Source organism: Muntiacus reevesi, chromosome 2, assembly GCF_963930625.1.
Source record: "Muntiacus reevesi chromosome 2, mMunRee1.1, whole genome shotgun sequence".
NCBI classification, from domain to species: Eukaryota; Metazoa; Chordata; class Mammalia; order Artiodactyla; family Cervidae; genus Muntiacus; species Muntiacus reevesi.
The window spans coordinates 273708612-273721509 of record NC_089250.1 but is presented as its reverse complement, the minus strand read 5'-3'; the positions used below and the strand labels follow the sequence as shown (position 1 = coordinate 273721509).

The window sequence follows — 12898 nt, the reverse complement described above, 5'->3', positions numbered from 1 at the left end:
TAAATTTTAACTTATTGTGACTTGTAATGATTCTGAAGAACATAACGATCTCCCATTAATCTTAAGAGAACTGCAGACTTACTTATTCCTTTTATGGATTGGCTGACACACAGGCTAATTTAAGAACTGTGCAAAAACTTTTACCTACTTCGTTACATTTGTAAGGATCATCCCCAATATGAGGCGTTTTGTGATGAAACCTCAGGAAGCATTGCTTCATCAAATTCTTTCCACGTTCAGTAAATCTCTTTAGTTTCTGACCTGTATGAAATGAACCATTACACCAAAGTTGGAGATACCTGATGAAAACTTTTATAACATATTTATATTTAATCTACTCTCCAGATTAAATCTATTTTATCTTCAGGTACAAACCTTAGCACACATATTAGTTTGTGTGGTTTCCTTCAAAGGTATGTATTGAGAAGTCTGATGAATTGTGCAGCCTGGATAAAACCTCTATTCATAACTCGGTAGGGTTTTTCTTCAATGGACTCTCCCCTGTTGCCTCATACTTGAACTCAAGGTGAAGATTTTGCCACACTTGTTACATTTGTAAGGGATAATTCCAGTAACTCCCCCATCTTATGATCTTTGGGTAAAATCCTTGCCACACATATTATATTTCTGTGGTTTCTCTCCAGGATAAATATTCCAGTATCCAGTGACGAGAGAGCATTAATTTGGAACCTTGCCCCATTCATTACATGTGTAATGTTCTGTCCAGCACAGATTATTTGATGACTGGTAGAATGTGAGCCCCGCGTAAATGTTTTGTCGATTCCTAGCATTTGTGAGGTAATAATCTCCAGAAAGAAATCTTTGGTGAATGAATTCTTTGTCTAAAGGGCTGGTCAGACTAAACACATTTATCTGATTTCTCTCCAGAATGATATTTTCAATGCAGCCTAAGATGGCGACACCTGCTAAAAACACTTCCTAAAAGTTTGTCATCAATGTGGGTTACCTGACAGGAAGGTAGGCTTCACAGTACACTGACAAATTTATCAGTCATTATATTTGTCAGGTTTCTCTCCAACATGAAACATCGGTTCACCTTAAGGTATGAATTTTGACTCAAAATTCATTGAGTCTCTAGCTCAATACATGTCTAGAACTTCTGTCCAGTTAGAGTAGATGAAATCACCCCTGAATATTGGAAGGACTGATGTTGAAGCTGAAGCCAGTACTTTGGCTACCTGATATGAAGAGCTGACTGATTAAAAAAGCCCCTGATGCTGGGAAGGACTGAAGGCAAAAGTAGAAGAGGGAAACAGAGGATGAGATAGTTAAGACAGCATCACTGACTCAATGGACATGAGTTTAAGCAAACCCCAGGAGACAGTGAAGGACAGGGAACCCTGGTGTGCTGCAGTCCATGGGGTTGCAAGCAGTCAGACAAGACTTAGCAACTGAACAACAACAAATGTATTGACAGCTGAGATTTAAGTAAAGGCTTTTCAACAGTCTTTGTTTTTGTAAGGTTTCCCTTTCATATGAACACTCTGATGCTTTGCCAGGTAGGCCTTTCGACTAAAGCAGCTGCCACACTCGTTACACTTGTAAGGTTTAACTCCAGTATGAATTCTCTGATGAATTGCAAGATTTGAATTCCGATTGAAGACCTTGCCACACTCATTACATTTGTAAGGTTTCTCTCCAGTATGAGTTCTCCGGTGAATTGCAAGGTATGAATTATAACTGAAGACTCTGCCACATATATCACATTTACATAATTTCTGTCCTGTATGGATTATCTGATGTCTCTTGAGGTTTGAGCTATGATTAAAGATTTTGCCACAGTCTTTACATTCGTAAGGTTTTTCCCCAGTATGAATTCTCCGATGAACTGCAAGGTATGAATTTTGACCAAAGACTTTCCCACAAATGTCACATTTATATGGTTTATCTCCTGAATGGATGATTTGATGTTGTATGAGGTGTGAGCCAAAATAAAAAGTTTTGCCACATTCATTACATTTGTAATGTTTCTCTCCAGTATGGATGATCTGATGACTGACAAGGGTTGATCTAATACTGAACATCTTACCACATTCGTTACATTTATAAGGTTTCTCTCCAGTATGAATTCTCTGATGACTTGCAAGGTTTCCTTTTTGACTGAAAGCTTTGCCACATTCACTACATTTGTAAGGTTTCTCTCCAGTATGAATTCTGCGATGTTTTGCAAGGTATGAATTCTGACTAAACACCTTGCCACATTCATTACACTTGTATGGTTTCTCTCCAGTATGTATTCTCTGATGAACTGTAAGGTATGAACTTTGAGTAAACACTTTTTCACATATATCACATTTATATAAGTTCTCTTTTGTATGGATTATCTGATGTCCGGTGAGGTGCAATCCACAATTAAGGGTTTTGCCACACTCATTATATTTGTAAGATTTCTCTGCAGTATGAATTGTTTGATGAATAGCAAGGTCTGAATGTTGACTAAAGACTTTGTGACATACATCACAATTAAAGGTTTTCTCTTCTGTATGGATCAACTGATGTTGAGTGAGGTTTAAGCGGTGATGAAAGGTGTGACCACTCTGATTACAATTGTAAAGGCTGTCCTTGTGTGTCCTCTGGTCTTGTGTCAGTATTGAAGGATGCATAAAATCATTCACACGTGGATTACCAAGGTTGGACTGGATAGTAGAAGAAATTCCTTCAAGTGGTGAAAATGAGGCATTAATGTTGATACTCCTGTGAGCATCATTAAATTCATCAATTTTCTGTTCACTTTTACAAAGCTGCAGTTCATTCCCAAAGTTTAAAGGAAGTCTGTTTTCAATAGGCTGAATTCCTGCAATGCGTCTACCATGTCGCTGTCTCTTACAGGGGAGATTTTTGTCATGGGATACACGTTTTCCTTTGTAATTTCTTTCCTCATCTCTTGGCTGAGACTCAAAGTCACACATATTTTCCTGGATTTCCCTGAGGTAAAAATCTTCAATTTTATTCCTTTTATGTCTTCCCAGTATCACTGTTTGGAATCCTTCTCCTCTATAAATGTTTGCATTTAGTTGTAATTTCTTGATAACATGCATATGAGAGATATCTACAAGATATAAAGAACCATAAGTAATCCTATTCATTACAATTCATAAGTAAATATATCATGTTAAACATGTGATATTACACCAAACTAGTACTGACATAAAAAGGAGTTATGAAAATTCCCAATCATGATATTAAAACCTTTGCAAACACAAAATGAATGATTCTTTAGTAAAGATAAAGTGATCTGAGGTAATTCCACTTACTTTTAGGGCACCCAATTCTCAAACAACTTACGTAAAAACACTCATTGTAAAAACTTCTGTTACCTATCAAAAGTGTATATGTCAACCATGACACCAAAGCACATACCAATTATCATTAAAAATACTTACTGGTGCTTCATAACTGAGGAGAAAATATTATACTATACATATGTTATACATACTTGTTAAATATAAATGAATGCTAAAAAATCTGAAAAAATATATTACAACAATGAATAATCCAAAACGAACTTACTTAATGAATAATCACAATGAATGGCAGTTTCAAATTCAGAAACAAATATAACAGAGAAAATAGCAAATGTGATAAAAGTTTTTTAAAAAATAAAATGTTCTTTTAAATACCTCCTATAAAACTATGTACCCATGAAGCAGCATAAAAATTCTAAAAGACCACCTTCTACAAATAAAATTTAAATATTAATAATGAAATATTCTCCATTTACTTTAACAGCTATTACACAGAGCAACTCCCTACCTGTGCAGTGCCCTAAAATATCCAGGTCATTGCCTCCAAAATATATATTGTGAATTTATTTAACTAGGGTCATATACAATATGGATGAGAACAAATTGCAAGATAAAGGAATACAATATATAATAGAAAAAATGGATATAATAAACATACCTGAATATTATATTTTTATACAAAAGCCACCTTTGATTCGTTAATATAAAAATGCACTATTTCTGGAGTAGGAAACGTCAACCCACTCCAGTATTCTACCTGGAAAATTTCATGAACAGAGGAGCCTGGTCAGCTACAGTCCAAGGGGGTCACAAAAGAGTTCGACATGACTTAATGACTGCGTCTACACATACACAATGTATAATATATAATTTTTACTACTGTAAAAATTTTAAAGCAAATAAAGATCTTTCTCAAAAGGAAAAAAAGAGCACTATTTCTGAGAATTCCCTGGCAATTCAGTGGTTAAAACTCACCACTTTCACTGACCTAGGTCCAGGTTCCATTCCTGGTTGGGAAATTAAATCCTATAAGCAGCATGGTGTGCCCCCGCCCCCCCCCAAAAAAAGACATTTCATGCCATCTAACATTACTAATTTCTTTTGAAAGTCTTGAGGAAAATAATCACAATGTTTCAAGTAAGGAAAGTGGAATCACAGATTTATGTACATGACCCCAATTGACACAGAACACAGTGAGAACCACACTATGAATTTTGATCTACAGACTAAGACAACATATTGTTAAACATGACTGTCCAACCAAGCAGTCTAGATTACAAAATACTACTTACGTAAAAACAAAAAACAAATATCAGGAGTTAAGAAAGAAAACGCCAAGGAAGACACAAGAAGTAAGCTGTGTAACTACCTAAGGGGATTCAGCCACCCCTCCTGGAAATGGTTTCTGAGTTGTCAGCTGCACAAAGTGATTTAGGTTGTGTCATGAGAAAGCTGTTCAATACACAGAGGTGCTATTTTTACAGTGTAAGTAAAGTGGATGGTGGAGGGATGGTGAAAGAGTGCTGTGGAAATTGGGACGTTTAGGATAATAACTTAAATATACCAGAAAATAAGAATCTTTCCATTCACATCATGGTACCATGTAATAAGGAAAGATCAAACTGAGAAACGGCCTGGGTAGAGCACTGAGTACACATATCTGCATAGCTGTTGACTGTGTGAATACCACTGTACAAGGGCAACTAAAATACTGACCTTAAAACAAAAGAAGAATTGGTTTAGCAATAGTATACTTCTGTACCATTTTTAACTAGGGGAATTATACTATGAGTATGGGAAAGAACCAAATGAGATTTAAACACTGTAGAAGGAAATTAACTCTCAATCTATTACACTATTTGCTGTGCAGTGTATCCTACTGAGTATTTTAGTGACTGTATTTCCGCATATATGCTCAATATAAACATACATAGTATTCCAGGAGACTCTGCAATAATGTTCTCAGTAGAAAGCAGAAGAAAAAACCAGGAGAAGACCATTACGAGGAGTCTAATCTGTACACACAAATGCAGAGCAAAGTAATCAGATCAACAGTATTGTAAAGGAGGGAGATCGTGATTTCAGAATGAAGGTCTCCTAGTTGGGTGAGCAAAGTTTGTATGAGGAAACAAACAAAGATAGCAGAAAGTGACTGACAAAGCCTGAAGATATAATCAAGATATATTTCAGGATATAATCAAAACAGTTAAGTAAGTTAAAAAAGAAAAAAGTAACTAAAATATTTATTACGTAATATACTTTTGTATACAAAATTTTTATGCTAACTCTCCTTATTATTAAAATAACAGTGTTCTTTTAGCTGGCCTCTCTAAAAACTAGAAATCATATCATTAAATTCTTACCACAAACTCTCAAAGAAAAAAATCATGAGGAGTGATGTCAGCAGGACAGTAAACCACAGGCACTCATTACCCATGAGGGAGCCAAGTTAAAACAAAGCAGAAAAAACAAAAAAGCAGAAAACAATTTGGGAAAACTCACCCAACTGGTAAAGGAGCAGCAGCACTCAAAACAGATGCCTGTCCAGAAAACACTAAACTGAAAAATGTAGGAAAGTTCATGATAATTTCCTGGCTTTTGACTCCCCTCCTCCTTCTTACATTGCATTGAGAATGAACTGGCACAAGCCTCACCATTCCCAGAGGTTCCCTCAGGTGAAAATGCTAAAAATATGATAGAAACATTCAGTAAACTAGAAATAGAAAAAAATGATCTCAACACAATAAAGGACATGTATCAAGATCCCACAGCTAACATCATACTCAATGTGGAATGACTTAAAACTTTCCCCCTAACATCTAGACAAGGATGCTTGCACTCTCTCTAAAAAAAGAAATTACTAGAATTTCTAGCAAGAACGCAAATGTACTAGACAAGGATATTTGCACTATCTCTAAAAAAAGAAATTACTAGAATTTCTAGCAAGAACCCAAAGGTAGCAAAAACACATAAAACAATCCCAATAGAAAAAAGAAGCAAAACATCTCTGTTGACAAATGAAACATAAGAAAACCTGGAGAATTCCTTGGCGGTCCTGGCAAGGTTAGGACTCTAGGCTTCCACTGTCAGGATCGATCTCTGGTGGGGGATCTAGAATCCCACATGGTGCATGTTGTTGGCAAAATAAAATAAATTAAAAGCTCTGAAGATTCTGGGAAAAAAAAACTGATAAAAATAATGAACTCAAAATAACAATAATAATAATAATGAACTCAGAAAAATGACAATATACAAAAATCAATACTTTTTCCCTACATTAATAAAAAAATCAAGAATTAAACTCAGAAAATTCCATTTATGATACCATCAAAAAAATAAAGTGTTCAGCAACACCATACAGAAGAAGGGAAAGATATATGCACTATGAAAAGAAAACACAGCTGAAACATATCTGAAAGGTCAAATTAATGCAGACATCCCAAGCTCAATGGATTAGAAATAAATATGATCAGGGTGTAAATACTATCCTGAGTGGTCAACAGAGTCAACGCAATCCCCAATAAAATCCCAACAGTGTGTAACAAGTATTATTGTGATTTTTTTGAAGAAACAGATACATCCTAAGAATCAAATGCATTCTCAAAAGACACTCAATAGCAAAATCAAGATTGAAAAGAAGAAAGTTGGAAATTTCACAATTATTTCAAAATTCTTAGAAACCTAAACTAACCCAAGCAGCGTGGTATGAGCATAAAAACAGAGAGACCAGTGGTATACAACAGAGACATCAGAAATAAACTCTTGAGTATGTGGCCAGTGACGTTCCACAGGGGGTGAGGACTACTCCACGGGGACTGGACAGTCTATTAAACAAAAAATGAATTACAGTTCAGATTAAAAGTATCACTCCACTTCCTAAGTTCTCTGATTTAGATGTTTCAAAATCAGCTGTTGATGTACAAAGAACAATGGCACATAGATGACCAAAAGACAGCATTAACAACAGTTTACACAATAGCCTCAAAATACGAGGATGTGAACTTAAGACAATGTTATCCTGAGGAAAAATTCCTATACCATTTACTGCAAATGAAAGGAGATGATCATAGCACATGTGAACATCACTGTCACAATGCCACTGAGACAGGCTTTTGTGACATTGCTCAAAACCAGAAAAAAACACCCAGAAAGATTTATCAGTCAGGTTCTGGTGATATTTCCTGTTTTGTATCATAGAACATGCAGACCACTTCATTATAGGGTGAAGTGGTGATTTTCTATATAGCAGGAAAATATTAAGAGGGATGGTATTCTCCATCAAATTTATCTGTCACCCAGTAACAGAGAGTCCACCACAAAGTATTGATTAACTGAGGGTGGATTATCACAGCAAAGAGTCTGGATATAATTTCAGAGCCTAGGACTATGTACTTCATAAACAAACTTCAGAGGCAAAATCACAGACAAACTTACAAGAGTATGATATCAGGAAGAGAATACATTCCCAGACTAGATAGAACAGCACCGGAGTGAAAAACACATGAGATATGTGTGTCATACATCACAAGATCTTCAGACAGAACAATGTGCTCCAGCCACCGACACCAAACTAAGAGCCCGAAAGACACACAAACGCTCCTCATTAGGACTGGGGATCAAAGAGAGAATGACTGTGTCCACTGTCTTTAGTTTTCCTAAAAAATAAGAACAGGAAACAGAATGCATCACCCTGTTACACACAAGCCAGAAGAGTGTGGCCAAGGCAGAAGAGACGGAATAGAAGAGGGATCCAAACAAGCAGACAGGAAAAGAGGCAGCTCCATGAAGATTCTGGGGTGCCAAATGCAATCAGAGAGCAGTGAGTGCTTTCCCCCTTCTGATGAAGTCTTCTAAAAACATCAAATGGAGATGGAATGAGCAAAGGTTCAGGGACCGTTGTCTGGAGGAATCACTTATCTCTGTGGACTGGGAACTGGACTGCCAATGGAGTGAAGTTGAGAAGGAGAGATGAGGGAGGAAGAGGCCCCTTTAAAAGTCCACCTCAAGCTCTTCTAAGGCAAGCAACAGGAGTTCACAGGAGTCGGATGGCAGAGTGCTGCAGATCATGACAGAAGCTCTGCCTTTGTTCCTGGTGGGGATGTGGCACCACTAGGGGTGAAAGAATACATTTTACATGTGGAAAGACAGGAGGGATAGGTTACAGAGAAGAAAAATTTCCTCTGAGAGTTCACATAGTAGGTTAATGTTTGTACTTCCTATAGAATTCTCTGAGGAGGGGAAAGTCTGTAAACTATTAACAGTGAGGCTCCCCCGGACCCTTCTGAGATCTGAACCGTGTTTACACTTTGATACACCGCCAAAGGCATTCACCTCACTCTCCATTGACCAGGGCTCTTTGTCTTGTTACAAAGTGGGTAAAATATTCAGATAAGAAACAGAAATACCTCCACATAAGAGGAAAGACACATAATTTGCTGTGGCTTTGCCAGAATCCTAGTCCCCTGTTCAACTGAGGATTGATGGGAACAGAGAGGAACAGAAAAATATTTCCAAAATTCACCTGCTGTTTATCTTCTTCTGAATACACAGGAACAGTATAATGCACAGAAACATAATCTTTTCCTAAAACTCCTGAATCAAAACTACACAGGTAAGAAACAGGAAAAGGGGTGTGTTAAAAGTTTTCCATTGAGCTTTATAATTACAAAAGCTCTGGAACTCCTGATGTATCAGGAAGTGGGCAGATCGTCAGAGGAAAAGGTAGATTTAAACTCCTGATGCTGCATCCTGAAGCTCTTCATGTCGGAATCAATAGGGATTTCAGATCAGTCAAGTAAAACGGGGGCTCCCAAGAGGCACACAGTGGGAAATGCAGTGATACCCCAGGGCAGATCCCAACTTCAGAGGGAAGTCATCCTCACCCAAGGAGACTAGGTTCCTGAGGGTCTCCACCATCACGTCCCTGTACAAGGCCCTCTGAGCAGGGTCCAGGCATTCCCATTCCTCCTGAGTGAACTCTATGGCCACATCCTTGAAGGTCAACTGTGCCTGAAACGAAAACACATTTCACTAAGGGGCCATGAGGAGAGCTCTTATTTTCACACAGAAGGAGAAGAAGAGAAGGGAAAGGATCAAGTTGAAGTTTGTTCTCTGACAGATCCAAGTAAAGCTGGTTGGAGGAAATTACGGGTCTCTAATTTTAATTCTTAATGCTTTTACACAGAGATTATGATAACCTGTAATCAACATGGATTTTTTCATTTTTGTGGACAATACATGAAATACATGTAAGATTCAACAATGAGTTGTTCCTCCAGAAGTGTTAGACGATGTTTTAGACACTGACTGCTATTCAATATCTAGATGAGCTACACTATGAGTGGTGGCATCAGAAATGACAAAGTCAACAGTGCTATTAAAAAAAAGGTCAAAATTTTAAATTATAATCATAAGAACAGCAGCAATGACTAAAAGTATTCAAATACTTCAATGATGCTATGTATATTCTAAATGCTTTATGGCTATGAACGTCATACCTCAGTAGAGAAAGACACATGCTGTTCTACAGAGACAAGTATCAGAGACATCTGGAGAAACTCAACTTATGTTGAGCTTCTGTATATAAGAAATCATACAGCTGTATATAAGAAATCATACAGCAAGAACATCAATTAAAGAGAATGCAGTCTTAAACTGAAGATAAAAAAGCATAAACTGAAGTAACAGAAGAGCATTAAGAAAAAAAAAAAAAAAGAATAGGATTAGAAGCACAATGACAGAGGGCTCCCTGAGACTTGAAATAAGTTCAAAGTGAACAACACAGAAGGCAATAAAAGATCATTACAGATATGCACACATAAACACATACATATAACATGTTAGTAACCTTACTACTATCTGAACCATGAACAAGAGAGTGTAGGAAAAATGCAAGGTCACGGAATATATTTATACTTTGAACTATAATACAGTACACAGTTATAAAATCATAATGTCTTTTATGAAAACCGTGGACTTCTAGATTCATGAACTCATGGACACACATGTAAATGCAGAAATAACTGAAATGAGAGAAGGTGTCTCTGGACATATTTGTGCATGATTTCTTTCACCATTGTTTTAATTCATGTAAATTTCAGCATTTTTGGAAGAATGAAAAAGCATCAACTGTACCAAATGGTAGTAACATGAAAAAAAATAGGATCCGTTGACTGAAATCCTTTGACTGGAATACCTATATACAAAGACAATGAAAACCCTAACATCGACATAGATAGGTATTAACAAATTCAAAGCAGAGTTTATTTCTGTATTCCACTCATAAAAGATTGAGTCAAACTTAGAAAAGTTATTACTATTATACATAAAGAGATGAAGAAAAAAATGATCACAAAGCAAAGTTAAAAACTACTTAAAGAATTAAATATCACAACTATAAAGAAAATGGAAAAAAATACACTGTAAGTAAGAAAGATATTTCACCAAATCTCATGATCAAAAGGAAAGTCTGAATGCATTCCCTCTGAAGTTACAGTGGACTGACGGGGGCTCCTGCCTCTCACCAGAGTACAGTGTGCCTGAGTGGGGACCCCTAGAGGATGTCACAGGAGAAAAACAGAGAGTGAGAGACACAGAGTGTGTCAGAGAACTGGAACTGTGAACGTTCACAAATCTAAGGACACGAATCTAGTAACAGAGAAAGGATTGGAAAAGACACTCCATCCTAAAGAGAGCAGGGGTGACTATATCAGAAAAAATAAACACAAAAAACTGAGCAAAAGGATATTATACAAAAAGGTTAATTCAGCAAGAAGATAGAATAATTACAAACAGATATACATCTAGGTTGGAGGGCATCACAGACTCAAAGGGCATGAATTTGAGCAAGCTCAGGGAGATGGTAAAGGACAGGGAAGCCTCGTGTGCTGCAGTCCATAGGGTGGCAAAGAGCTGGACACGACTGAGTGACCGAACAATATTACACCTAGCATTAGAACTCACCCAAATATGAAGCAAACAACAGAAATATAGAGAATGACAACAGCAAAATGTCAGCACAGAATTAAATATTCAAGTCATATATGCATGGAAACAAAAAATTAAAACAATTGTACCTGGCAGACATATACAGAACATTTCATCCAACAGCAAAAAAACTCAAGAAAATAAAAAGATGTAAACTCTGTATTATTGTTCAAGAAAGTACTGAGAGTCCAAAGCAAGAAAAAGTCATTAGACAACAGTCATTAGACAAGAAAAAGAAGTCAAGGTTATACAAATTGAAACAGAGGTAAAATGATCTTTTTCTCTAGGTAATAAAGTTTTACACGTATAAGCCAAAAGGGCTCCATGAGAAAACTGCCACTTCTAAAAATAACCTTAAAAACTGCAGCAGGGAATTCCCTAGCAGTCGAGCGGTTAAGATAGGTCATATCTACTACCGTACGCAAGAATCCTTTAGAAGAAATGGAGTAGCCATCATAGTCAACAACAGAGTCCAAAATGCAGTGCTTGGGTGCAATCTCAAAAACAACAGAATAATCTCTGTTCAGCTCCAAGGCAAACCATTCGAAATCACAGTAATCCAAATCTATGCCTCAACCACTAATGCTGAAGAAGCTGAACTTGAAAGGTTCTATGAAGACCTACAAGACCTTATAAAACTAACACCCAAAAAAGATGTCCTTTTCAGCACAGGGGACTGGAATGCAAAAGTAGGAAGTCAAGAAATACCTGGAGGAACAGGCAAGTTTAGCTTTGGAGTATAAAATGAAGCAGGGCAAAGGCTAACAGAGTTTTGCCAAGAGAATGCACTGGTCATAGCAAATGACCAACAACACAAGAGAAGACTCTACACATGGACATCACCAGATGGTGAATACTATAATCAGACTGATTATATTCTTTGCAGCCAGAGATGGAGAAGCTCTGTATAGTCAGCAAAAACAAGACCTGGAACTGACTGTGGCTCAGATCATGAACACCTTACTGCAAAATTCAAACTTAAATTGAAGAAACTATGAAAAACCACTAGACCGTTCTGGTATGACCTATGACCTAAATCAAATCCCTTACGATTATACAGTGGAAGTGACAAATAGATTCAAGGAATTAGATCTGATAGACAGAGTGCTTGAAGAACCATGGACAGAGGTGTGAAACATTCTACAGGAAGCAGTGATCAAATCCATCCCTAAGAAAAAGAAATGCAAAAAGGCAAAATGATTGTGTGAAGAGGCCCTACAAATAGCTGGGAAAAGAGAAGCGAAAGGCAAAGGAGAAAAGGAAAGATACAGACATCTGAATGCAGAGTTCCAAAGAATAGCAAGGAGAGATAAGAAAGCATTCCTTAGTGATCACTGCAAATAGAGGAAAACAACAGAATGGGAAGACTTCAGATCTCTTAAAGAGAATTAGAGATACTAAGGGAACATTTCATGCAAAGATGGGCTCAATAAAGGACAGAAATGGTATGGACCTACCACAATCAGAAGAGATGGCAAGAACACACAGAAGAACTGTACAAAAAGATCTTCATGACCCAGATAACCACAATGGTGTGATCACTCACCTAGAGCCAGATATCCTGGAGTGCAATCAAGTGGGCCTTAGGAAGCATCACTACAAAGATAGTGGAGGTGATAGAATTCCAGGTGAGCTAGTTCAAATCC

The 12898-nt window shown here is 37.0% G+C and overlaps 1 pseudogene; it reads right to left on the bottom strand.

Moving 5' to 3' along the window:
* Positions 1-136: 136 nt before the first annotated feature.
* LOC136157619 (zinc finger protein 665-like) overlaps positions 137-12898 on the bottom strand; it is a 39645-nt pseudogene continuing 26883 nt past the window's right edge.